Source organism: Nyctibius grandis, chromosome Z (genome assembly GCF_013368605.1).
Source record: "Nyctibius grandis isolate bNycGra1 chromosome Z, bNycGra1.pri, whole genome shotgun sequence".
Lineage (NCBI taxonomy): Eukaryota > Metazoa > Chordata > Aves > Nyctibiiformes > Nyctibiidae > Nyctibius > Nyctibius grandis.
This window is the reverse complement of record NC_090695.1, coordinates 60661399-60687446: the sequence shown is the minus strand read 5'-3', so window position 1 is coordinate 60687446 and position 26048 is coordinate 60661399. Positions and strand designations below refer to the sequence as shown.

The 26048-nt window shown below is 40.9% G+C and overlaps 1 protein-coding gene across 4 annotated transcripts in view; it reads right to left on the bottom strand.

The window, feature by feature from the left end:
• The window catches only part of ZNF462 (zinc finger protein 462), a 98418-nt gene that overhangs the window by 62225 nt on the left and 10145 nt on the right, over positions 1 to 26048 (bottom strand). The window lies entirely within an intron of this gene.

Below are 26048 nucleotides of genomic sequence, written 5' to 3'. Positions count from 1 at the left end.
CCAGGGAGGTTCCCAGTGCCCAGGGCTGAGCCTGCCCCTGGGCTTGGCCTGCTCCCAGCTGGGGCGGTGGGACGGGCCCTGGCTGCCAGGCCCTGACCTGCCTCTCCATGGGGAGCCCCGGCAGCTCCCGTGCGCTGCATTGGGTCAAAGCGGATCGGCACAAACAAAACGTCTTAGCAGAGGCTGGAAGCACACACCAGAGTCATGTTTTTCCTTCAAAACATGCAGGAAGCTTCAGTGTTGGTCTAATCCCCCCGCCGCCTTTTTCTTGCTTTTGGAACATCAGCCTACCACAAATACACTACCAAACACTACAGCAATGATATTCACAAGAAACTAATTACAGACATGACAAGTTTTCAGAATTCCCATGAGTAACACCGCAGGCAATTTTCCCTGCCAGACAAGCCCAGGTCTTATGAGGCATCGGTGCCTCCAGCTGCAGTGAGGACCTTCCAGCCATGCCACCTGGGCTCCTGGCCGTGTTCAGCTCATGTACAATGGAGCTGCTGCTCTGATGTCCTTGGGTTTGGGGTTGTTCTGCCCTTTTTTTCTTTTTTTTTTGGTTAAAACACTTTTTATAACATAAGATCACTAAAGGGAAAATGAGGACTAAACAAATAAAATCCTATCAACAACACAAAAATTTATACATTTGAGAAACTGGAAACCTGAAGGCTACTCTAACTGGACGAAGCCAGCCTCATCTTTCATGTATTTAAAAAAAACATAACTAATGAGGAATTCTTAGAATAAATTCAACTCTCAACTACAGTCAGGCAAACTTACTCAATTCATGGGTCTTTTTCAATGACTAAATTCTAGTCAGACTACTGGGATTCTTGGTCCTCTGAGGGTTGTATTTGGAGTTACTCCTCCAAGCTGGTATAAAAATAAACTAAATTGCAATACCATTTCTTTTTTCACTTTTTTTAATTTGATAGAACTGGATTTTGATAGAATTCCATTGGTTGGGTTGCAACTGTCCACTCCGATACACTTACTTTGTGGTTCATATTTCCACGTAAAGAACTTAGGGTAAAATTTTATCACCAGGTGATATCTTTTTTCCACACTGATGTCCAGTTTTGGGTAATTTATTACATTTTGAAACTCAACAGTTATACCCATGAGAGAAATCCATTAGCTGATACATGCAATTCTGTCACCCATTTCTTCCAGTAAAGATTTCTGTTGACCTACATGGAAATATGTATTACAATATGTTTTCAGGAAAGAACTTCTATTAGAGATTCATTACAACTCAACAGTAAAAACAACAATCTATGTTGAGCAGAGACAGACTTACTTTTTTCCTAAAATGTACTTATCCCTGAAGTGGGAACCAGCTCAGATTCCACAAAAGGAGGTCTTCCTACTACACATCCTTTGCACATTATGTTCCAAACTTTACAGAAATCTCCCAGTGATGGAAAACAGGACAACCAACTTTCTTGATCCCTATACAGTCACTATTTACTTATGTTCCTGAATACATGCATTCATTTAACATACTTGATACTACACTATGGATCACACCGTAAAGCTACCGCATAGCTTGCAAAACCTTCTACACTTTAAAGCAAACATAAACCACATTACTCTTAAAGCTTGTGGAAGAGAGGCTACACAGTGCTAGGAGCTGCCAGAAGCACAGATGGGTTTTTCAGTTCAAGAAGAGAACAAGGATTCACAGAACCTCTGGTTATTTTTCTTTTGGGGAACTTAATACATAAACATATAAATGACCTGAAACAGGTCCAAATGATGGATATGTTGCTATCAGTTCAACTGTTTCTCCAAGACTATGACTTTTCAAAAAAATGGATAAAAAAACTCAAAACAAAGACACACACAAAAAAACCCCACAAAACAGAAAAACATGGTGCTCAGTTACTGAACATTAATGCGCATTGGCCATCTCACTATAAGACCCTATCAAAATAAAGGCACAGCATAGATTTTACAAGGAGGTGTGAAAGAAAGGGGAATCACAAATAGGAGCACAATGTCAGCTTCTGCAAGGTATCTTGAGGAAACGACTGCAGTCCCCAGCCTCAAGCAGACACAGCAAACTGATAAGTTATCTCACTGCAGAAAACACAAACTTCCCTAGCAAGGAAGAAGAAAGTCCAAGGTGGAATACTTGATCTTACACCCACGTGTTACTTGCAAGGTAATCAAATCAACAAAGATATTTCAGATACAAGCAACGGAACTACAAGGAGCATCAGGCTGGGGCTTTACTGATTCAAGCCACCTAAATGCTGTCCACTCCTTTCCCGTTTCTCACAAATAATGTCTCTTTTTTCTCTGGGCTTCTGGAGTGTACAGATATAACTGTTGTTTTTAAAAAATACATGAAGAGGCCATCTAAATGTCTGAAGGATACTTTCAAATTTCAAACTTTTAAAATAAAAGGAGATGGCAAATAAAATGCCACAACTTAATTAAAAGACAAATTGAGAGAGAGTCATACCAAGTATTATTCTGACATTTTTGTCTTCCCTTCTTGAAGGTTAGCTGTGAGGCATTACATGGTACAGAGCATGGACAACTGAGTCTTAGGATTAAGAACTTCACCTGTGAGAAGGCTCTCCAATATTAAATGCTTTTGCTCCAAGCAAGACTAGGATGGGTTTTTCTGATCTTCTGAATTACTTTCATGGCACTTTATTAATCCCAACAGAAATCAGAAAGATTCTAAATGTATGTGAGAATCTGAACAACTAAATGGTCAGAGCAGGACTTCTTCCCTTATTAAGTATAGCAGGTACTTAATTTACTGCACAGAAGTATTTGTGGAGGTGCAAATACAGACACACAGATATTTTGTCAAATTTTCCTCTGGTTCACCAAAGTCAACAAACAGAATACTGCTTTGGCCACGTGTTACAAGAAGATGCAACAACAATTTTAGGAGGAAGGGGTGAATTCTGATCAGACAGGCTCCTTTTATTTTACAGAATAAACTTAGTTTCCTTTCCTACCAAAGGTGAAGAAGAGGAAGAAAATGAAAACACACACAAAAAAGCATTAAACCATTTTCCCAGTCAAAACCTGTAAAGAAAAGGACCTGTTTAAATCCTGCCAGGATTTAAGAGGAAGATGGAACAGCATAGGGCAAAACTCTGGAGCAGAAGAGTGGTCTGCCACTTGGTTCCCATACTAAATGCTCATAGGAAATGAGCCAAGTCATCCACCTCACTGACACAACCCAGCTTCTCAGTGCCCTTCTGCATAGACATACATGTTCAAGAGGCAAGTGGGCTGGCCCAACCTAGGAAAACAGATACCAGAGCCAAGCAACTTGGCTTTTGTACTCTGCTCCTTACTGCTCCCCATATGGCATAATGCAACTGAAAGCAGTGGGTCTGGGGTTTCTAATTTCCAGCCGAGAGTGTATTGTTAATCACCTCAGGAGATCCAATTCCTGTGAGTTAAGAGAAGCACACTCCCCGTGTACATGGACTTGGGAGAAGAAGCTGTCAGTAGGTGGTGCTGAAGAACACGGCAGAACTCTGCCTGGGTACCGCACAACCAACCTAATTCCTTCTCATGCATTGCAAATAACATCTTCTATCAGCTCTTTACACAAAGGATGCATTACGAGCCTCACCCTGGAAGGAGCAGGGCAGGGAGCTGGCTCCTCCGCCTGGCATAACCCCAGCATAGATCTCTTTCTTGCCAAAAGTCAGAGCTGTTATAAAGGGGGTTCTGCCAGTAGCCAACCAGATATGACAAACTCAACCACATACCCTGCTACACTATAAACTGAAGTGGGAAAGAGCAAAGCTGTGACTGAAGAGATTATCTCCTGATGGCCATCTGCCCTTAGATGAACCCTAAAACAGACTTGCGCAGCCTTTAGCGCCTTTAAAAGTAATCTTGCTGTTCACTCCGAACTACATGCTTCATTCCATGGTCACTTACAGTGCTGTAGCTGGTGCGTTGCAAGCATGCTTTAGAAAGGACCGATGTTAGTTTGCACAGAGCACAGTGTTTTTACAGAGGCTAAATACAGCTTATGAACTGGTGACAGAGCTAAACCATGGGTACACATGAACTGCTGGATTATTTTAGGGGCCACAGAATTTTAATCTTAGAGATCTGAGATTAGACCAGCCAACACAGCTGGTCCAAAACACAAACAGGCACTCTCAGTGTAGTCACAGAGGTGGAAATCAAGTCACTAGCACTCAGAAACCAAAAATGCCAAGGGCAAAGCTCTGTTTTGGGACTCCTGCTGAAAAATGTCTTCAAGAAGGCAAAATAAAGAGAGATTATCACCATCTTGAAAGACAGACGTGAAAAGATGCTTTGCTGGACACATGTTCCTACTTCAAGTGCAGAGACTGGACCTATGTCATAGCAGAGAATTCAGCTGATGAGAGGAGTAATCGTTCAGCCAGAGATCATTTGCATAATACAGTCCCAGTTTGGTAGACATTCAAGATTCTTTTAAGTAAGAGAAATTCACAGAGCAGCCGGGAACCAAAGAAATCTTGCGTGGATCAGATCCAAGCGAGCCAAAGCCCACCGCCTGCCTTTTGGCACCAATATGAGCTTAGCCTAGGAAGGACCCTGGGGATGATGCAGCCCTCTCCCTCAGTCCAACCTGAGACCCTACATGCTCCAAAGGAACTCCTTTAAAGGGTTAATCCCATGCAGAGAGCATGTGGAGAGGATGAAAAAGAGCATTCAGAGGAATCGGTTAAATCCTGTAAAGCAAAACACCAGAAGTCTTGTTCTGTATCAGCAAACAGCTGAATAGAACAGCACATCACCTCATGCGGACCCAAACCCACCTCATGCATGACTGTAATTACAAAGCAGGATCCATGGCTGAAACCCTACTGTAGGACAAGAAAATGCTGGTTTAACAAAGTCTAAAGATGGTTCTGCCTTTCCCGTCTAACACTTGTTTGAGGAGCTCCACTGACATCCTAGCTATTTTAATACCACCTTTGTCTCCAGCTATCCCTCCCCTTCCCCAAAGCTTCCTGCTATATTTGACATTTGCTGGGCAGCAAGCAGAAGCCTCTTTGTCAGCCAGTTTATTTCCTCAGGTAATACAAATCCATCACTGACCCATTTATAATGCCAGGCAATACACAGTTTTATTTACCCACTGACTCACTCGCAGTATGGCAGCCAGCCTCTCTGCCCCACGTAGAAGAATATATACTTTTCCAGTATTTGACAGATCTCAGACTAGTGATTACTACTGTGCTGCCACTCTTCACCCTGCCACCCCTCCCAAAAGATCTTTTCCACCTGTGCAAGTGAAGATCCTCTGTCTGTTTGGGATGGTGGCAGCAAGATGCTGGTCCTATCACTGATGGCTGAAAAGTGATACTGCTGAAAAGGAGGAACAACAAGTTGCAGCTAACATTTATGTTGTCCAAAATACTTTACTTTGTCCCAAATAACTTTTTATGTATATAGTCCATTGGATTACATGTTGGGATGGAATATATACACACTGGAATGCAATATCCTGGGTCCAAATGAGAACCTTACTTTTTTTACTCCTCCTTCAACCTCCAACTCCACCCACTTGGTCCTTCCAGGAAGCAAGTTTTTGCAGTTGGTGTAATACATCAAGCCCAAGTACAAAATATCTAAAATAGCGTACTGGGTCAATCATAATCATTTGTGTGATATGCAGACAGTCCCTAGAAGAAACTAAGTGGAACATCTACAATGCACTTCAAGGAGGAGTGAGGGTGGAAGGCATTCACAGTGATCCTAGGATTATGGATCACAATGTCTATGAATTGACCAACATTAATGGAAGTTCTCCAGCCAGAAAGTGTTGGGATCAAAGAGGCATTAGAAACTACTACATTAAAAACAGGAAAAAGCTGCTATTCTCTGTCTGTAAAAAAAGCACACTTTTGTTATTCAGGTAATAATCAAGAACAACCTCCCTTTCACTAAAAGGAAAAAAAAAAACAACCTCTTGTTCACATCATTTCTTGTCTCTCCAATAATAAACAGTCCTTTCCCCTGACTACTCTGGACATATTCAAATTAAGAAGAAAACTATTATTAAAGCTGAGTTGTATCAAAAGTGGTAAGACATTGAAGCTCTTAATGGAGTTCCTCTGTCCTAGTTTAATCCTTTTTGCTTTAAATAAGCTGTTTGAGGGTCAGCCACTAAGATACAATTTCTTTTTCTTCCTCCTAAGAAATACCCAAACAGGAAATGGGAGTATAAAGAAGAAAAAATAACTAAGACTTTCTTTGTAAAAAGGCCCATGGCTAAGAGGGGCTGAGATTATAACCAACTGCATCCTTCAAAAGCTGCACAATCCTTGCAAGTATGTAGACATTACAGAACTATTGCAGCTTTTTTCTCTTCTGCAAGTCCATTACACAACACCTTGTTTTTTTCTGCCATTGTAAATGCTTTACATTTAACCATTTAAAACTGAAAAATTTTCAAGCGTTTTAAGTAACTAGGAAGGTAGCAAAATCCAATTTTAGAACAAAATAGTCAGTTCGCATTGTCATAAGATTACTCTCATTTTGAAGAAAGTGGAACCATTCTCACTTTACCCTAAAGATACAGGGTGAAAGCTGATAGAAGAGAAACTAGTTGCCAAAACTTTATCCCAGAATAGTAAACAATTGCCAAACTACATATAAAGAAAACAATGCCTCTTGTCATAATGAAAGTTCAATTCAAGACTAGTTCATCAACATAAAAAGTATCTCTGAAAAAAAATTGGAGACCATGAACACCCTGTTCTTATATTTTTCAGCCACCACTCCTTCTATTTAACCCAGTGAATTAAAGCAACAACTTCTCATAATTTACAAATAGTTCATTAAAGATTTTAGCTATCTCATGTCATCACCAATTTGAAACCTGCCCATCATGTTTTACTCAAACACTCTGAAAGAAGATGGCATATCTTCATTATGGAAAAAGAAAAGCATAGGACAGTCTACTTCAGAGAAGGTCTCCAGATAAATTAATTTCCTTAATGTTTGGAAATCCATGTAACATGGCAACGGAACCCAAATGCTTGATTTTTGTAAGAGGCAGGATGCAGAAAACTCAACACAAGTGCTCAGAGAGCATGCTGTCTAAAGCAAGGTGAAGACTGGAAGAGATTTTCAGTTTTCCTGGCCTAAAAGAAGAGACTCCTGGGGTAAATTCAAGGTGGAAGGACTTTTTAGAAAGTGCTATGTCTAGTCAAAAATGGGACCTTCTCCAAATAGGAAAAGAATGCCCTGAAAAAAACAGAGATACTTAGACAAATTCAAGAAAAGGTAGCCGAGTGGCACCTTAGACTTCACCAGGATTTTGGTTTTGCACATAAATACTAAGAAGTGACAAGAGAGAAGCCTGAAGAGAAACATTAGATAAATGGCCAAGAAATGGCCTTCTCTTGAACTTTGTCCTTAGAAAATCTCTTATTTCATTGCAAATCCAGGTATGTTATTGAAAATTCATGGGACAGTGGCTCTTCAGGACAGGTATTCTGCTTTTGGCTACAACCAGAAGCCCATCCACGTTTGTCTCTAGGAAAGCAGTCTGGGCAGTTCTCCTCTCTCCCCATTAGTACACTAGCCATTGCTTTAGCTGCAGAGAGAGTAACTACTCCAGGGATATTCCCTCTCTAGAATGAAGGGGACAGAACATTTTGACTGCCAACAGCTCCAAAAACAAAACGGAAATACAATGAGGTCATTGTGCATCTGCATGTGGAGCAGATCCATTTTGTTCTGAAGGATCCACTTAGTGTTACGGTTCTCACTAGAAGCCCTCTGCAACTGACCTCAGCATGTCTTCCTACAAACACTTTCATCAAGACTCCAGGTCATCCTGCGTGTCACACCAAGCCATGTGAGTGAGAAGAACCAGAAGTGGGGTTGTACCCACACTTGGACATACTTTTGGACTTAAGGAGAGTTATTTAAAACAGCACTAGCTCTGTCTAAATAACTCCATGGGTAGACAAACCTTGACATTTACTCTGCAAGCAAAGCAGGTGGAAGCAGATAAGATATTTTAAGCTAACAAAGATGACAAAAGACATTTTTAAAACTACCCAAAAGAACCCAGAAGATTCAAGCTCTGATGGTTTAAAACACCGAACAGAACTTTCAACCTGATGAGATACAAATGAAATTATGCAATATAACGTGCCTTTTAATTAATCTGAGAACTTCAGAAGTAGTGTTCTGAAAGCAAAGGAAGGGTAGTCTGGCTCACAATGCTTTCAACAAAGAGAAAGAATATTCACCTGTGGTAATGACAAAGACACACTGCAATGTTACACCGTTCCAAAGCAAAGGAATACCTAACTGAAATTGGTTTTATTGATGATTATAGAACCACTTAAAAAAAGGAACCAAAGTTTGACTTAGAAGGAAGAAACTTACAAACTTCACAACTTACTGCTTTTCCAAGAGGTACACATAAATACTTCAGGTAGATCAAGTGTAATTGAATCCTCCAGCTCAAGAAGTTTTAAAATAAAGCAGGATTGCTTCAAAGCAGAACCATATAAAGAAATTCTTTTTTCTTCTCACTAAAGGAACAAAGATGGAAACAAGCAAGCAAGAAAAAAAAAAACCCTAAACCACAAAGACCATAGACTCAACTGTTATAAAATCGTATGTCCTCAGATTTATGCTGGTCGAAAGGACAGATGCATCTTTCCAACTACACATGGAGAGGAGACATGGACAGTCACAGAGATAAACAACACGTATCTCTTTTCAGTAAGAGTCCAGCTAAGTGAACAGTCCTTCAGACACAGGATTCAGCAACACCACTTGCCAGTCAGGTGAATCTCCTCCATGTTTTTGCATTCCAAAAGAGGCATACATGAACCATATGACACCAAAAAATAGATACAAAGAATATTTTGAGGCACTTCACATATGTTAGCCGACATCCTTTAATACTATGGAAGAGAAAAAAGCAAGAATGTAATGTGTTTTGTAGTTCATTCTAGATGTTTTTTTCCTTTAAAACTCATTTGAATAAAAGGCATTTGTACTTTTTTATTTGTTTCTTGCAACAAGCATTCATTCAAGCGTGGGTTCTTGTTTGCAGGAATGTACACAGAGTGAAAGTTTCACATTAATTTAGGACTTCATTGACAAAAGAGTCCATGCCAAAAGTATAAAATCAGTCCTGCAGAAATTTCATGTTTTCTTCTGCTGTTCATGGAACACCAAAGCAAGACAAAAGACAGTATCATGTGTTCCAGGTTTCCATTCATTTATCACAAACAAGTCACTTAAGTCAGCAGAAGTGACTTGCTCTCAGAGAGAGAAAAGACCGAAGTATTCCCCTGGTTTTCAAACCGCTTCAAATTATTGAGCAAAACCTGAAGACTCACGACCTGTAGGTAATAAGTAAGGAACAAAAAGGCAGAATTAAATATATCAAGTAGCAATGCTGACACTATTTCATGCAGTTACTACCTATGTATTTGACTCACGCAGCTTCAGGCCACACTGTTGTAGGCACTCTCTGTGTGAAAAGCACAATGAGTGAGTCTGCACCACAGAGAACCTTCTTCCTTTACCTGGTAATGGAGAAGCACAGGAAAGCGAAGCAGCCTGGCTATGGGTCACAGAGCTGGTCTGTGGCACAGCCAGCAGCAGAAAGTGCGTTTCCAGACTCCAGCCCTTCCCTATTACGCCATGCTACCTTTCTGTGCCACTGTGCCTGAAATCCCAGCGCTAACTTCCCACAACTACAAATGAAAGGTTCCCCAGCATAGCAGAAGTTAAAATTCCAGGAGCAGCGGTAAATCATACACCACACTCAAAGATATTAACTGATGCTCTTTATTTCTTTGTATCTGCTTCTTAACTGGAGTTGCCATTTCCAGTTTTCTGCACAGAATCCAGGCCTTTTGGCGAAGAACTTAGGTCAACTCAGCAAAATGACTGCAGAGCTGAGGAGAATAGCAGTGGAGACAGAGTTTAGGGATAGTGAACATGGTCTAACCCTCATAACTACTCGAGATCATAGTGGGAGGAGGGAGATGGAAAAAAGGGTGGCCATCTAAAAAGGGAGCTTTATACGGGGGTGAGGAAGGATATTAATTTTGAAGGACTGACAGCTAGAAAAACTGAAATCCTTATATGGTCTGAGAGCCTTTTCTCTTAATACGATTTTGCCCAAACTGCTGAATCCTTCTACCATTTTCCCAAACTCTTCTAAATAATGGACAACATATTAATAATTCTTGTGTTGTAGAAAAAGCCTGAACAAAAACCCATCAAAACTTACTAGAAGTCATCATAGGGAATCTTCCTTATAGTACCCTTATAAAAACATATGTAACAAGAACACTCTATGTCTTCCTCAGTGTCTTCTGTAAGCAGGAGATATTCATGACCAAAGAAGAGGAAGTTTGATTTAATCAGACCTCTCTTTCACACATGCTATCTGGAGCCACAAAGCATGTGCACACTTCAACTCCACCCTGGCTAATAAAATTTATGAGAACAAACCAAGCAATTAGTTTTCACATGCTGACAGTTGCACCTACCCTACATTGTTACGATACCACCACAAACAAGACCCAGATATGTTATGGATTTTAAAAAAAAAGTTCAGATTGTAAGAGAACCAAGTCCTAAAAAACCTTGAGGCTACAGCATCACCTTCAGTGTATGTTCAATGATTCCGTAAAGCTAGTGTGTTTTTTCTGAAAAACTTCAATAAAATAAGTGTTCCAGTTTGAGAGTCTGGATGTCTAAGAAAACACAACTTTCAAAAAAACGTGATTAGCCTGTCCTGAGAGCCATACACAGGCTATCGAGGACTTTTGATCCTGTTTAATGTGAACCCAAACTCTGCAGAGGAGCTCACAGATACAGAGCAGTCTCTGTAGTAATCCAAGATACTGCTGGCATTCCTGTTGCAGGAAGCATACTGAGCATGCTTCATCCTGTGTCTGCAGAGCAAAGCCAGCCTGAGCTCTGCCAAAAGCCAAGTGTGTCATGGGCAGCTGTGACTGTTACTTTGCCTCGGCAGAGATATGAAGTGGCAACACCTCTTCTTTGTTTTTTTTTTCCCCTGTAGCTGTCAACTGAGATATACAAACATGTTGCTGCAGCTGGAAGAAGCCTAGCTAAAAATCTAGTTTGCGTTTACTATGAGATGCATCTGGGGATCAGGGTTTTTTCTGGAAACTGCATCTGCCCACTCCATGCAGTCAAAAGTGTAGACTCCAATCTTTTAGCACACTAGCTTGAGGCGGCGTACAAGACTGTGCACAGTCACTACCTGCACACAGTTTATGTCATGTCACCAGAGAAGCACACTCCCTGCTGCTTCACACTGAGCCACTGGAGGAATCCTGTCTTCCCACCCTTGTCAGCCCAGCTCACAATTATCAAGTAAAGTCTAGAAGTTGATATGATATCAGCATTCTGGGCAAGCAGGCAAAAAAAGGTTAGATCTTTCACCTTCTTCATCCTTCTCTCTCTTCACAAGTGATCAAGAATTGTATCTTCCAATTTTCTTAGACTGTTTGTCTGAGTAGTGTCACCTTTTCTTTCAAAAGATCATTCCTTTCTAACATAACTTATCTCTTCTTCCAAGCTGTATTCCTGGCATTAAATCTTAAATTTCTGCCTTTCTGCATAAATAATTCTTCCTGGTCTATCTACTACCTCCTCTGTAGGTCTCTCCTTCTCTAGGTCTTCTGGAAAGACACAAACTGATCATCTGCTATTTCCACAGCCAAGCAGAGAATGATGCTGGTGACGTGCATCTTTAAAGTAGCTCTGAAGCTAAAGGAGTTGCTCTTTCATTTCTTCTGAAGACATTTGTGTGTTGGTCCCTCAGCACTCAGTATGAAATAAAAGCCACTGCTTTTATCCCTGAAGAAAGGAGTACATCTTCAAAAAAGACTGCTCTGCCCAGAACTTATTACTCAGTAGAGCAGAGAAAATGAGGGACAGAAAAGGAAGGCTGGGAAGGGGCTACAGCAGACACCACCAGGAATGACTGACAGTCATCTGGTCTTACTGTCTCTCAGCCCTGTTGGTGATGAGGGGCCTTCCATGCACTCCAGAAACTGGTATCTCAGCCTGCAGAAGTCTTACATTTCCTCCTCTTTCTTTTTGAGGAACAAGACTCCCTTTTTGGTTCTCATTGTCCGTTGCTCTTAACTCAGTAACTGATGTAACTGTGGTCAGTCAAGATATTGCATATGTGTGTGTGTGTGTATGCTATGTCTGGATCCTCAGGAAGGCAGCCTGGTATTTTATTTTTAAACTTTGGCTCCTGTTGCACAGCCCCACATATAATGGCTCCACTCCTGAAGGTTGGATAGTCTTCTGCTATCAGTTTTCAAAGAAAAACAAAGCCATGCAAGCCAATACCACCAAGAGAAGAGGAGCAAAGTTCTCTCCCAAAGATTTTCTTTCCCTCATAAAAAACAAGACATCACAGAAAGATTAAGCCATCAGTGTCATTCCAACTTCCTGCTCCTGTATTCTTACAAGCTGCAGAATATTGTGCAACTCCCAGTATCTGCTGTGCTTTCAGAGATTTCTCCTGTTTTTTACTTCTAGAAATTTGCTGGAGTTCTGCCCATTTTCCCCAGCTGAGGACCAGATCTTTATGTGGATCAGTACTTACTAAAGCCTTTTATTAGGAAGTGGAGGGTCAAAATAGGAATATTTCTTCCTCCTTACCTGAAAGCAGAACCTGCAATGGATCTTCAAGGTTTCAGAAGCTGAAGGAGGCAGAACCAGACTTGCTAATCATAGGACTGGTGCTACAGTTCACCCTTCCTGAAGAGCCTGCCCTTCAGATGTGTTCCAAAGCTGACAAACTAACTTGTATCATATACCTCTAGCCACCTGCAGTACAAGATCATTTTGGCAGTGAAGCTTCACTGTCAAAAAAAAAGTGGTTTCCTTTTCAGCTGAGCACACAGGGGCTATATCTGTAGGCTTGATTACTAGAAGAAAGGAAACGGTCAAGTTAAAGACAAGAAGGCTCCTTTGCACCCATGCCTGGGAGAAAAGATTTTATACGGAATAAGGCAGAAAAATGGAGAGGGAACAGTTTGCCAAGAGGAAGATACCTTCTTATCTTAACTTTACTTGCATTTCATGATGGAAGACAGCCACTAGTCTCAGCATTACTTACAGGTTAAAATAGCCACTCATTCCAAAACAAAGAAACAGAGGAAACAGCTCAGACCTCTTTCTCCTTCTTCATTCCTGAACTCCTTTGTTCTTCCATTGTCTTCTAACTCCTCCAGCTAGACTACTGAAATACAGAGTTCTGAATCTTGAAAGCTGTCTTCCAAAACTGAAACTACAAATTAAGAACTGAAAACAATTTGTCAATTAGGGAATCAAAACTCTCCTTCATCCTGCTGTAGTAACTGGTTTATAAAGTTAAAAAGAAAAGCACTTACTGTGAGGCCTCTACTGCAGCATGACCTTCGAAACCAAGCTAATGTATTATTTTTTTCCAGAAACCGACTTGTTTGTGCATCAGTTATCAAAAAAAGAAGAGCTAATAATAGTGCTTATTGTTAAAGTCTTTGATTAGCACAGAAGACAAAAAGAGTTACTAAGTTTCCTAGATGTATCATCCTTAACAGATCAAATTCTAAGATTTTGAGAGGTGTCCAATAAAAAACTGAACATATTTCTACTGAAAGGGTCAAGCCTCTTGAATCAACTGAAATGCTTTCATAATATAATTGCTGGGATATCTCTAACAGAAAGTTAGGTTACTCTAGGAAACTGACAGGTTGACAAATTCTGATTGGGTTTTTATGCCACAACCACCTCTATGGTAACTGCAGGACCAAAGTCTCTAGCTCCTGTCTGTAAAACCAGGACTAAAGTTCTGGGTGACCGAAGTGTTGGGTTGTAGAGCCCAGAGGAAACCAGAAGTCTTCTGTTTGGAGGATTTACTGTCCTTTAGAAACCACAATGTGAAAAGTCTATAGTAGCTCTGTCAGGACTACAAAAACCCTGTTCCGTATCTTCTTTTCCTCTATTGAGACAACAGGAAAACACATTTTTAAGAGGAAGGCAGCTTCCACCAACCTTGTGCATAGATTCCACTTCGAGAACAAAATGCAAATAATTTGTCCATAGTTTTACGCCTAAGACAGGAAAATGGACGAAAACCTGCTACAGATAATCAAGCCTAAACTGATAACTACAAACCCGCAGTCATCTTTTTCATTTCACTTATTTGCTTCCCTTTTCTTCTCGAGGTGAGAAAGAGTATTCTTGCATGTTCTGGTAAAACTCAATTACCTCCTTAGGCTCCCTACACCTCCAAGTTACAGCATTCCCACCAGCTGTTTCTTAGGACAACTAATCCCTGACCTAACATGAGATAACAGCAGTGGGAGTTATCTTGCTGAAAGTTCACCTTCTACAACTAGACAGTTGTCCAAGTCTAACTCAATAGACAGTCTAAAGCCTGTCTCCCACCACAGCATTTGAAGAGAAACTACACTTAGGCTTGAAGCCTTAGGACATTCTACGGAGTCCATTAGTCACCCAATAGCTCTTAATCTTTTTCCACTATTAACTTAGAAATAAAGAACACTATTTATACAGCAAACATTTTCTAGTCTTAGATTCCAGCCACTGCATCTTTTACAGCTTGGTACAGATTCCAGATTCCTACAATATGGGACATAGCGTGGCAAATTAACTGCTTTTAGTCCTTTAAATGTCCCTTCTGAAAACCTCTGAAAGGGAGGAATGGACTATCTGAAAGCTCTCGCTGTGAAGTACAATTTTCCATACTTCAAATCATTACTATTCCCAGCATTTCCACACTTGTTTTTACACACATGCCAACTTCGGGAATGGATTTAGTATTCCAACAGCAGTACTGCACAGATCAGCAGAGGGTCAACAGTATCTCCTGTGTTTATGCATCTAAGTGCTGTACTAGTCCACTTAGCTATTCTAACCAATTTGAATGATATCTACTACTTTGCAGGATCACTGTTTTCTGATTTAAAAGGAAGACCGGACTTTTAAAGTCCACATAGGCTACAAAGCCAAGACATTTGTTGGGTGAGTCACAGAGCATTTTCTGTTCCACATTTTCTTACAGGTATAAACTGAATGAGGAGCTTTTAGGTCTGATATATTTTTAAATATAAATTACTGGTGTAGAGAACAGAAGGAAAAAGGAAAAGTCTCTTTAAATCCTGTCAGATACCTTTCTTGTCTGACCTGTGGGATGCTTTTGTTTGCAGTGGAATGGTTCCAGAATAAAAAGGAAAACCCTTGGTTTTCTCTTTAGGATCAAGGGCTCTCAAAGGCACAACATTGGTGTTATTTGTTTGATCTATCAAAGCAAGGTCATTATTTACCCCCAAAAGTCTTTTCTGATACACTAGAAAAGCCAATGGACAATGAGACTTATGATTGCTCTGCACTCTCCGCATGAGGTTTTCTCATCCCACAGTCCCATCCTCCTTGAGCTGCAAAAGCAGGTGCCTCCATCTGGATCATCCCTGAGGAACTGCCCCAATTCTCAATCCCTTTTACTTGGGGGGGGGGGGGGGGGGGTGGAGCACAAAAGGTGTTAGACTTAGATCTACAGATTGTACAAATACATGTTTTGATCATTTCCCTTCTTCAGCTCGACTCCTTTGTGAACATTTGATGACAGCCCAAAAATTTGCTGTTGTCTTTGAAGTATAATGGGTAAATTCCAAAAGTCAATGTTTGGCCACAGGAACTTCAGACATCCACCTTGCCTGACCTCATGGATGACTGAAAAACCAAGCACTTTGCTCTTGTTCAAAGTTTCATGCAAGCCAACCCTTCATGGTTCCTCTTTCCTGGGCTGCGATATAGCCTTTTTTGTGAAAACATTATCAGCTTTATGATTGGTACAGTGCTCTGACTTTTCAGAAAACAGTGATTGGTCCAACTGTCTTATATTTCAAGAAGTTCTATTATTAAGAAAATAATAAAAACGTCCCACAAAACAAAGATAAGATCTGCTTAATATGAAGTTTGGAAATGTAACAGCTTCAAAGGATGCTTTTCCTAAGATCCCCGAAACTAGCCAAGATCCTCTGCTGTGCTCCTATTTCCTGAAGAGGTGAGTAAGCAGAAGATAATAAGAAATTCTTTTGCAGCCTTCACTGATAGACAATTGACTTTTTGTCTCTGCTTAGCACCAGGCTGACACTGTTCTTTCAGAAAGTGCTCACTTTCAGACCCAAATCTTTATCACTTGGGACAATGCTCCTTGATTTATTTGTGAGATTTGTGTCCACCCTGGAGATTTTTCCTCTTGTCCTCACACCCACGCATTGTTTGAAAGCTCACTGAACTCTTTTCCAATAGACATTTTTGGAATATATGCGTTATTGATCACCCTGTACAAATAACACCAATTTAGTTTCGACACGGTTTAACCATGGTTGAATAAAAGAGGCAAAGCAGACATAGGAATTCAGCCACTGAGCAACTAGTATCATTATTTCCTCTCCCCAACAGTACTTCCTCTATGTCAAAGCAGCTGGAAAGCCATACTGAAGGTTCTGTTTAGTCAAAACCAGCATGCGACATCCTCTGGGATGTGTTTTAACTCTCTCCTAAGAATAAACAGAAGGAATTTTCACAATTGCTTTTGAATCATAAGACCCCATTCATCACTCACTTAGAAGTTTCAACACAGACCTCCACTCAAGGAGTCTGATGACTTTCTGATGTGCTTCTATAAGTGGGCTCCTAAAGCAGCATCTTCATCCCACTGCACACTAGTGATGGACTCTGTCAGCATCCTGTGGAACTGACTACTTCTCTTTTGAATAGACATAACCTTCTAGACAGCATGTGGGAGAACAAAGGATGGAAGGGATCTCATGGTTCACCAAGACTGGTTCTGTTATCACAGACACAAATCTAATCTCCATTAACTTACAGAAAGAAAAATAGCATGCTTGCTAAAGAAATTACTCCTATGGGTCCGTGAGCCAAGAAAAGCTTCATTTTAAAGAAAATTAGTTCCATATGAAAGTATTGTGATCATGAGAAACCTAACTGCTAGCCATTTCTAGTCCCAGTGACCATGCAAAAAGGTAATACACAGAGATCTAATGAACTATGATACTCATAGAGCTTCTACACCCCTCCGTCTAAGGCATTCACTTCTCAGCTGAAATCCCCCTTGAGGCTGGAAGTCAAATATTATAGCTCTGGAATGCGAAACAACCCTCAGTTCTGCCCAGCATATCAAAAATCCCTGTCCTGCTCCCTCTATTCTCACATTTCCTTAGCCTCATTATGCCTGTAAAAGGGGAGCTTGCTACTAAAATCCCACTACGGTTAATTTGGCTATGACAGCTTGACAGCTGGAGAAAGAGAAACAGAAGGACTCGCCTAAGCAGAAGACGACTCTGACTGTCCCAGTAGTTTGATCAGCCCAGCCCTCCCTATGTAAAAATCCCCTAAGGAACACAACTGAGAGGTATCCCAGAACACACAGAGTTATTCAGGGGAGACAGAAAAAAAAGAGGAAGAGGAAGGGGGAGAGGAATAGGAACAGGAAAAGGAAGAGGAAAAGGATGATGAAGAGGAAAAAGGGAAGAGGAAAAGTAAAAGGAAGAAAAAGAGAAAAAAAGGAAAAAATTGTCCTCACATACAGAAGAAGTCTTAAATCATTCTTTACTAGCAGGTCAGAATTAATTGGATTTCTACACCCACTGAGCTTCCCTCAAGGTAGGCTTGGTCCCGTATTCCAAGCCTGGAACATTTCATCAGCTTCCTAATACCAGTTAAGATTTTCTAGGCAGGCTACAGAAGAGAGAGTACTCATTCAATACCAGTAGTCCATTGCCATACTTCCCTATTACAAGCTTGTCAGCCTGCCAGTGCAGAGAACTTCGAGAACTCCTGCTTGCTCTCTTCCCACAGAACACAAAGCAGCATATTCCTTCAGAAGCTCTATTCAACCTCCCTTTCTTCTCTATGAGCCTGCATCTTTGAGACAATGGATAATAGGAGGCAGACCACTTCCTCCATTCATTTGCTCAGCCTGCTGAAGCATCAGATCTGTCTGATCTTGCAGCAGAAGCATTATCCTTTGTTCTGATCAGGTTGCACAAATAGCTGTGCTTGTGTCAGTCCCCAGAGCAGAGATTTTTTTCATGACCAATATGATTACAGCTCATGCAACACATTGCGTCCTACTAAAAATGTTGCAGTTTGTTTTCGCCCAGGTCCACTAGTTCTACAAAATTACTATTCAGTGTTATGCACTAAGGAAGACGGCGAAACTGTGTAATGCTGTCACTACATGTATATTAGCCAAATATGCCAAAATACTCATAGCCTCACCAAATGAGCCCAGAGTCATGAGAAGCATATGAAGGGCCTCGAGTTGAAGGAGTTACAGGGGTACAAGATGATTATGACTCCCAAGACATCCCACCACTTTCCTGCAGGTTAGGCACTCCCCATGCTGATCAGCAACAGCTGCCTTTACAGGTCCTGACAGCTTACTTCTTCCCACATAGACAAATTGGGCTGGCCCCAGCCACCCCCACCGCTGTCGTGACATACCTTTGCCCAGAATTCACACCTGGACTGCTTGCAAGCCATCTGCAACTGAAGAGACACTTCTGGTTATAGCCACTGCCAGGTTATATGAATATTCAAAGCAGTACATCTGGTAAGCAGTTCAGTTTCCCACACTGACAGAAGAAAAATAAATCACATCTACTGATAGTCATGAGCTCTCAAAAGGTTACAAAGCATGGCTTTCATTTTCCCTCCCCCCTGTTCTACCATAATGCACACTACTTATGAAAACAGTTATCGCACACCCTTCCTTTTCCTAGGGCAGAAAATCAAATTAACCAGAAAACACAACCTATAGGCTCTTCAGAACTTCAGCCTGTCCGGAAGTACTCGTTCAGGCTGGAGGTTGAACTTTATCTAGTACCTCCAAATTTCTTATATTTTTGCCTAAGTGTAAGTATGTATGCTGTGTCCTCTCTGATACCAGGTAAAAGCTTCAATCCCCATTTCTGGATTCTAGCCAGGATTTAAAGAGGAAAAAAATTTGCTAATCCATGGTTTGCAATGAAAAAAATACCTGCCACAGGGGAAAAATCCTCCTGCCTTTAGCCAAAACTAATCTAATCTTTCCTCACAGCTCTAATATCACCCTGAGTGCTTCACTCCTTAACTTTAGCTTCACACACAGAGCACAGGGAATTACTGATACAAACCTTTCGTACAAGTCCAGTCTGCAAAAAATACATAACTGGGTCTGATTAACACTACTGAGTTTGCAATCAGAATCAATATAGTTCCATGAAGATATTGCCATTTTTAGTAACTACAATACCCTCCAAAATGAAACAGCATTATATGATTTCTGTTTCGTAAAGGCTTTGACTTTTCTTCTATTATCCCAGTCCTGCTTTAGCACATATTTTATATTAGAATGCGTTCCAGGAGGCATATGGCAATAGAACTAGGTCAACCATTAACCAAATAACAGGAAGCTGCTCTGCAGAGCACACCCTTCAAAGCTTGCTTAATGAGCTAGCTCTTCAGAATGTGTCCTTCAGTAAGGTTGAAACTAACAGTTCCATGGGATTTTCTTTAAAGCCACAAGGTCACCCAAGTTAGGCAGCTTCTGGACATGTCAAGACTATGAACAGCCATCCTGAAGTGTAAAGGCATCTAGGTCAGACGTTAAGAGATGAAGAACACTCCACAATCATGCATGGGTCACTGAACATCAGGAACCAGTTCCAATGATTTCTTCATCTTATCAGCAAGCAGAACCAATCCCGTCATTAATCTACCTCCACAATTTCAGCAAAGAACACAGTAAATTGCCTTTGTAGAGCTTGTGGGGAAGGATATCGCCACTAGATAGTTACCATCTCTCTCCCTCTTTCCATGCTTTCCTTTCAGAGGATGGCAAGTGACTTCCCAGATGAGAGTCAACTCTAAACACTTGTAAGGTTTGAGAAAAAGGATTGGTATTAAGGCTTGAAAGCCAGTGTCTGACTAAATTCTTCATGTCCTGTTCTCCCCTTGATCTTGTCGAGATACGTACAGGATTTAACATTATCTTTCAAATCAGTGAGAAAAAAATTCCAGCATCATTGTTGATACCTTCATTTGCCATCTCAATCTTACCAATTGCTTCCACTAAATATCACATTCCATACTTCTAATCAACCATAGACGCCCAGGCTTGAAATGTAAGTTGTTAGGATTCTGAGAAGCTTCGAGTGCCAAGGAACAGAATGTGTAACATGGAGGTTAGAAAAAGTTCTGATTCATATTACACTGTTAACAAAGCAGTAGAGATGGCCTGATCAAATTGTTTCTAGACAAATAAAACACAAATACTTGCCAGCACTCTACTTGAAAAGAATTCTGCATCCAACAGCCAGTGACACCCATCACACAACTGTTGCAATAATGTGATAACTCAACAGCCATGTACCACAAAGCAGTATCAACTTCTCAAACTCAAAGAAGTCACCATCAAGCTACGTGACTACTATGAAAATGACACTAAACATATATGGGTATTAATATTAGTTTTCCAGTACCCTCAGAAAAATGGATATGGCCTCTTACCTCTTTATCATAGTCTTTGTTTTGGACAATATTTCTACAAAGCAAAACATTCAGAGAACTTAAAGTCATTATTTACCCAAAAAAACAACACAAAAAACCATCCTCTCTACACAACTGCCAGTGGTAGACTTATGTTTCTCCACCATTTCTAACAGGAAAGTGTGCTGTGAACATACATATATCATGGGTTACCCCAGTAGTTCACATCTATCCTTGTGACATCAAAAATAAAACAAACAAGAAAAGCAAGAAAAAAAAAACCAACCATGTCCAACAAACATTCTCCTACTAGTGCCTCCATAACTGAGAACTTCTCTGTAACCTGATGTTTATGAGATGGGAACAAAAGTTCATCTTTCTGGTGCTAGATCCTGCTGGTCTACCAGATAATAATTCCAGCACCTAATTATCAGACACAGGAAATGATGAGGCATCCATGATGATAGAGAAAACAGTCAGGGTGTGTGATCATACATCCCTGCAGATTGCTTTGTAACTTAAGCAACAGCTCCTTGCTGAAACAGGCTAACTCAGTGGAAGACTGCCAAGCATGCTCTGGTGAGATTATCATCTTAGTAGTTATTTATAATAAACTATCTTCGGCAAGTAGCACCTTTTTCGATATGAAAAAGTCAAGGACAATGTATTTTCTTTGCAGTATAGCGATGTTCTGCAAGAAAAGGTGCAGACAAAATCTAGAAGCGTTATTCATTTGCATATGAAGAAGCACTTCTGATGAACGTTCTCCAGTGTGTTCTAAAAACTGTTCAACACCACTAGAAAAAATACAAAATTATGAGCTACTAGAAAATAAAACCTGCAAGGGAAATTACATGGACAGACACGGCAGAGCAACCATACCTTAGAAAAAGTCTCTTGATTTGCCTGCGTCCTTAATAATTCTGATGCTGAAACAGCTACCACAACATGGAGTTATCTATGGAACCGAGAAAAAGTTCTGCCCTGAGAGATGGTGTTCGAGTTTCACATAATTCGTCAATGCCATTTCTTTGCAAGTGACCTATGCAGAAGTGCTAGACTCCCATAGCGTCAACCAAAAAATCTCCTGAATTGGGCCAAAGGAGCAAGGAGGGCTGCGTAAGGATGAAGTTACTGCAGAACAGAGCGAACAGTCTTCACACACAAGCCATGTTTTATATGCATCCCCTCCTCCCATCGCCAAATTGCAACTGGGAAAACATACCTGTGGGTTGACTTCTCCCAAACTCCCCACTCCAGTTCTTAGGAACATATGAAGAAAGTCATACCTTTGCAGGGCTACCACAGAACAGCATCTAAGACAAGGAGTCATTCAAGGGGAGCTGTAATATTATTCTTTGAAAATCCTGCTGAACAGGCAATAGAAACCATGAGCACTCTGATTATGAAGTTCCGCTCTGCCATGCCTGTCAGGAAGCAAGCTCTGGTATTCTAGAGCTTCTCAGGCTGCAGCTACAGGAAGACATCTCCAAATGTTTGGTGAGGGAAAAACCCAATAACAAAAAAACCCAAACCAGTTGACCAGTCTATGACTGAGCTGACAGAAGACATATCACTAGATTTTTAAGTCCACAGAATGCCTAGCAAGCTTATTTAGAAATCCTTTTTCTGCAGATTTGGACAGTCATGTAACAGTATCTGGCTCTTAAAAATACTGGCGTCATCGTAATTTGCTACTAGCTTTAACCAAACAGGAAAAAGAAATTCTAATAGGGCATTCCTGCTAAAAAGAAAGCAGAAACAATTACAATAGCTTTCTACAGTTTCTCAGTAATTACAGAGTTTCAAAGTCTACACAGTATCACTTGCAGTATTTCATACCTTTCTGCATTTTGCAGCTGCAGTACAATGTTCTCAAATGGTTACAGCTTTTGAACAAACTGTCTCTGCACTAAAGCCAAAAGGATCTACAATGAAACTTCATCTGAAGCTCAGGACTTTCACATGACTGAACTCTTCTTTCTCCAGATCTGCTTAGCCCTTCAGCCTCCCCCCAGCCCCTTTTATAATCCATCAGACATGCTTTTGGAGTGCACTTCACTTGTTTAAAAAAAAACAAACAGGTTCAAAAAGAGAAAGAAATTAAATCCCGCTGGGCTGAAGCTTTCAGATGACAAAGCAGAAGGTAATCGTTTAATACCAAGTATGAAAGCAGCATAAAAGGACAAGATGCAGAAGGGAAAAATCTATTTAGGCTTCCTGCACTGGCATGAAATGGCTGCTTTCCTTCTTACTGCCAGCTCCCATGCTTCATGTTGACATTACACATCCTGTACTGTAGATCCACCCCCATGCTGATGCTTGCCCAACAGAATTATCTCCTGCGTCACAGCAGTGGTAACAGAACTGCTGGCTCTGCAGATCTGAAAGCACCATTTCAATGCTTAATACATGCAGCAACTGGACACACTACCAGATATTCTGGGTTGGTTTGTGGCACTCTCAGCGCTGTATTACTTGGCCTAACCTTCTGCTAACCAGACGGTCTGCTCTCCCCTTGGGACCAAACCATTAAACTTTATTTTATTAATTTCTACCAAAATGCAGGGACAGTTTACAGCACTTGTGTCTGGTTTATCTCCAACAGGGTTGCTAAGATGAAAATGACCTTAAAATAACTGGAAATGCTGCTTCACACCAACAGAGAACAAGATCTTTTAACGTAAATATTTACATGATCTGCCAGATGAACTACCATAGCAGTATGAACCACATGGATAGCAACTTGTATTTAATGTACACATATACACACTCCTGTAATTGTAAAAAGGCCTAGCTTGCATCTTCCTTGATCCAAAGCACCTCTGTCTTGAACAAGCAATTACCATATTAGTATCTATTCAAAACAATCCCTTAATCAAAAAGAAAAGTGGGAAAATCATGGCTTCCGAAAACACCACAGTTAGTGATGGAACTTCAGAATGCATGAACATCATCTACAGGCAGCACAGCAACATGAATGTTCTCACTAGAACACCCACAAACTCATACGAAATCATATTTCAGGGACATGCCAGCATTAACTGAAGTCAACGTTGAGTATTTGTAACATACATTGCTCCCTCTATCAAAATACAAAGAATGAGAATGAAAGAAAAGGAGCACATGAATGAAAGCAAAAGAATTATCTAACACATAAGCTCCCGTTGGCTCTTGCAAATCAGCTACAGCCATGCCCTCACATGCAACCACAAATGAACATCTCATGTATGTAGGTGGTAGTTGTTGAAAGCTAACGGCATCCTCTACTCAAGATGTAATTTCCAAACGCCTCCCTGAAAACTCCACAAGAATTATTTCATGCAGCTAAGGATTTGATCTTCAAATGTTTACTCACAGGAGTAGCTGCAGTGAAATTCAAAATCAGATCACAGCAACTAGTCACATGAATAAGCTTCTACAGTATAAGGGCTTTGGCCCCTATCTCCTATTATCTGCCAAATGTACTACAGTAACAAGAAAATGCAATGGTAGCTGAGGTCTGACCTATTAAAAAGCCTTTGTTAACATTCCTAACAGTGGCAGTGAGGATTTATTAAATAAATAAATAAAGCGTACATGCCTGCACACAAAACAAAATCCCGAGAATGTAAGAAGAATCCTGTAAAAGTTAGATTTACTGCCTTCCAAAGAAAATAGGAAGCCAATCCACATAAAATCTAACCATAATAAATCATTAAAATCTGTTCTTCATGGCTACCACTACAGTCCAGTGCTTCCAAAGCAAGGCTGGATTCACTGTTCAGATTGCTGCACACACACATTTGTCTGAGGCAGTCTTCTCAACCTAAAGCTCCAAGTCTCTGCAGGCTGGGGTGTCAAATATGTTTAAATAGGACAGGACCACTATTATCCAACTTCCCACATATGACTAACTTCTGATGTTGAGGGAGATCACAAACCATCTTCTTCACACCACTTGGGCAACTACAAGAGGACAGGGAACTGCTAGAGAGAGTCCAGCGCAGAGCCACGAAGATGATTAAGGGGGTGGAACATCTCCCTTATGAGGAGAGGCTGAGGGAGCTGGGTCTCTTCAGCTTAGAGAAGAGGAGACTGAGGGGGGACCTCATTAATGTTTATAATATGTAAAGGGCAAGTGTCATGAGGATGGAGCCAGGCTCTTCTCAGTGACATCCCCTGACAGGACAAGGGGCAATGGGTGCAAGCTGGAACACAGGAGGTTCCACATAAATATGAGGAAAAACTTCTTTACGGTGAGGGTGACCGAACACTGGAACAGGCTGCCCAGAGAGGTTGTGGAGTCTCCTTCTCTGGAGACATTCAAAACCCGCCTGGACGCGTTCCTGTGTGATACGGTCTAGGCAATCCTGCTCCGGCAGGAGGATTGGACTACATGATCTTTCGAGGTCCCTTCCAATCCCTAACGTTCTGTGATTCTGTGATTCTGTGAAGAGTCTTTTGCTCACCCAGTACTAAAATTCTTATTCAGACATGAATAACCCTTCAATCTGGATGTCAACAGATCAGCAGGCATTGCCTTCAGCTCATAAGCAGGCTGCTTATTTCACCTGTAAAGAGGATTAGATGTCTTCAGCACATCAAGGAAACAAGCATGAGAACAGACTGTATGGCACTTTAGGTTCATCTATCTTTAAAATTTCCCCAAAGAGCAGGATTTTTTTAATGTCCCATTTAAGTTACTACCTCATCATCATATGACTGGCCTCCACTGCCATGACATACAAAACTTCAGTATATGGTGACAGGTCCCCCAGAAAGTCATTCCATAACCTGAAACATCATCTACCCTTCAAACACACTAAAAATAGATTGCTCACCCCCTTGAGGTCTCAGCAGCCCATCTGATATTACAGTACAGTATTAACAAACCTATGTAGACACAAATTCTTAAAATAAATATCTTCAGAGATAAGACCAGGATACCAGCAAGCAAATTATATTTCTCTACACCACTGAAGTAATATGGCTGAACCTGTGGAAGCACTGAAGAACCATGGAGGGCAACGAGCATGTAATGTTCATTTTGCAAGAGCACACCACATGCAACCTTTGGTCAACCTGCCTGTCATCCTGCCAAGCAACTTCTGACTCAAGGCTTTTGGTCTGAAAGACATTTTCTCAGTGCAACCTCAGCAGTTTTTATGTGGTTCCTTGGGAGAACACCACACTGAAAAGCTTGTATTCCTCTCCTGCTCCACAGTGGAAGGAAAGCAGCACATTTGTAGAGGGCGTGGAATGGAAAATTCATTGCAGTATGTTATCACCTCTGTAATCTGATAATTTAAAAATAATTCAGGTTTATTCATTTATTCACGCAGCTGGGAGACCCAAATATATTGACTCACTCTTTCAGCAGCTCCAGTGAGTAATACAGTTATGCCCTTGGAGCCAGGGATTTCAGAAGCTCTCACACATGCATGGATAACCTGGTAGGAGAAATCTGCATG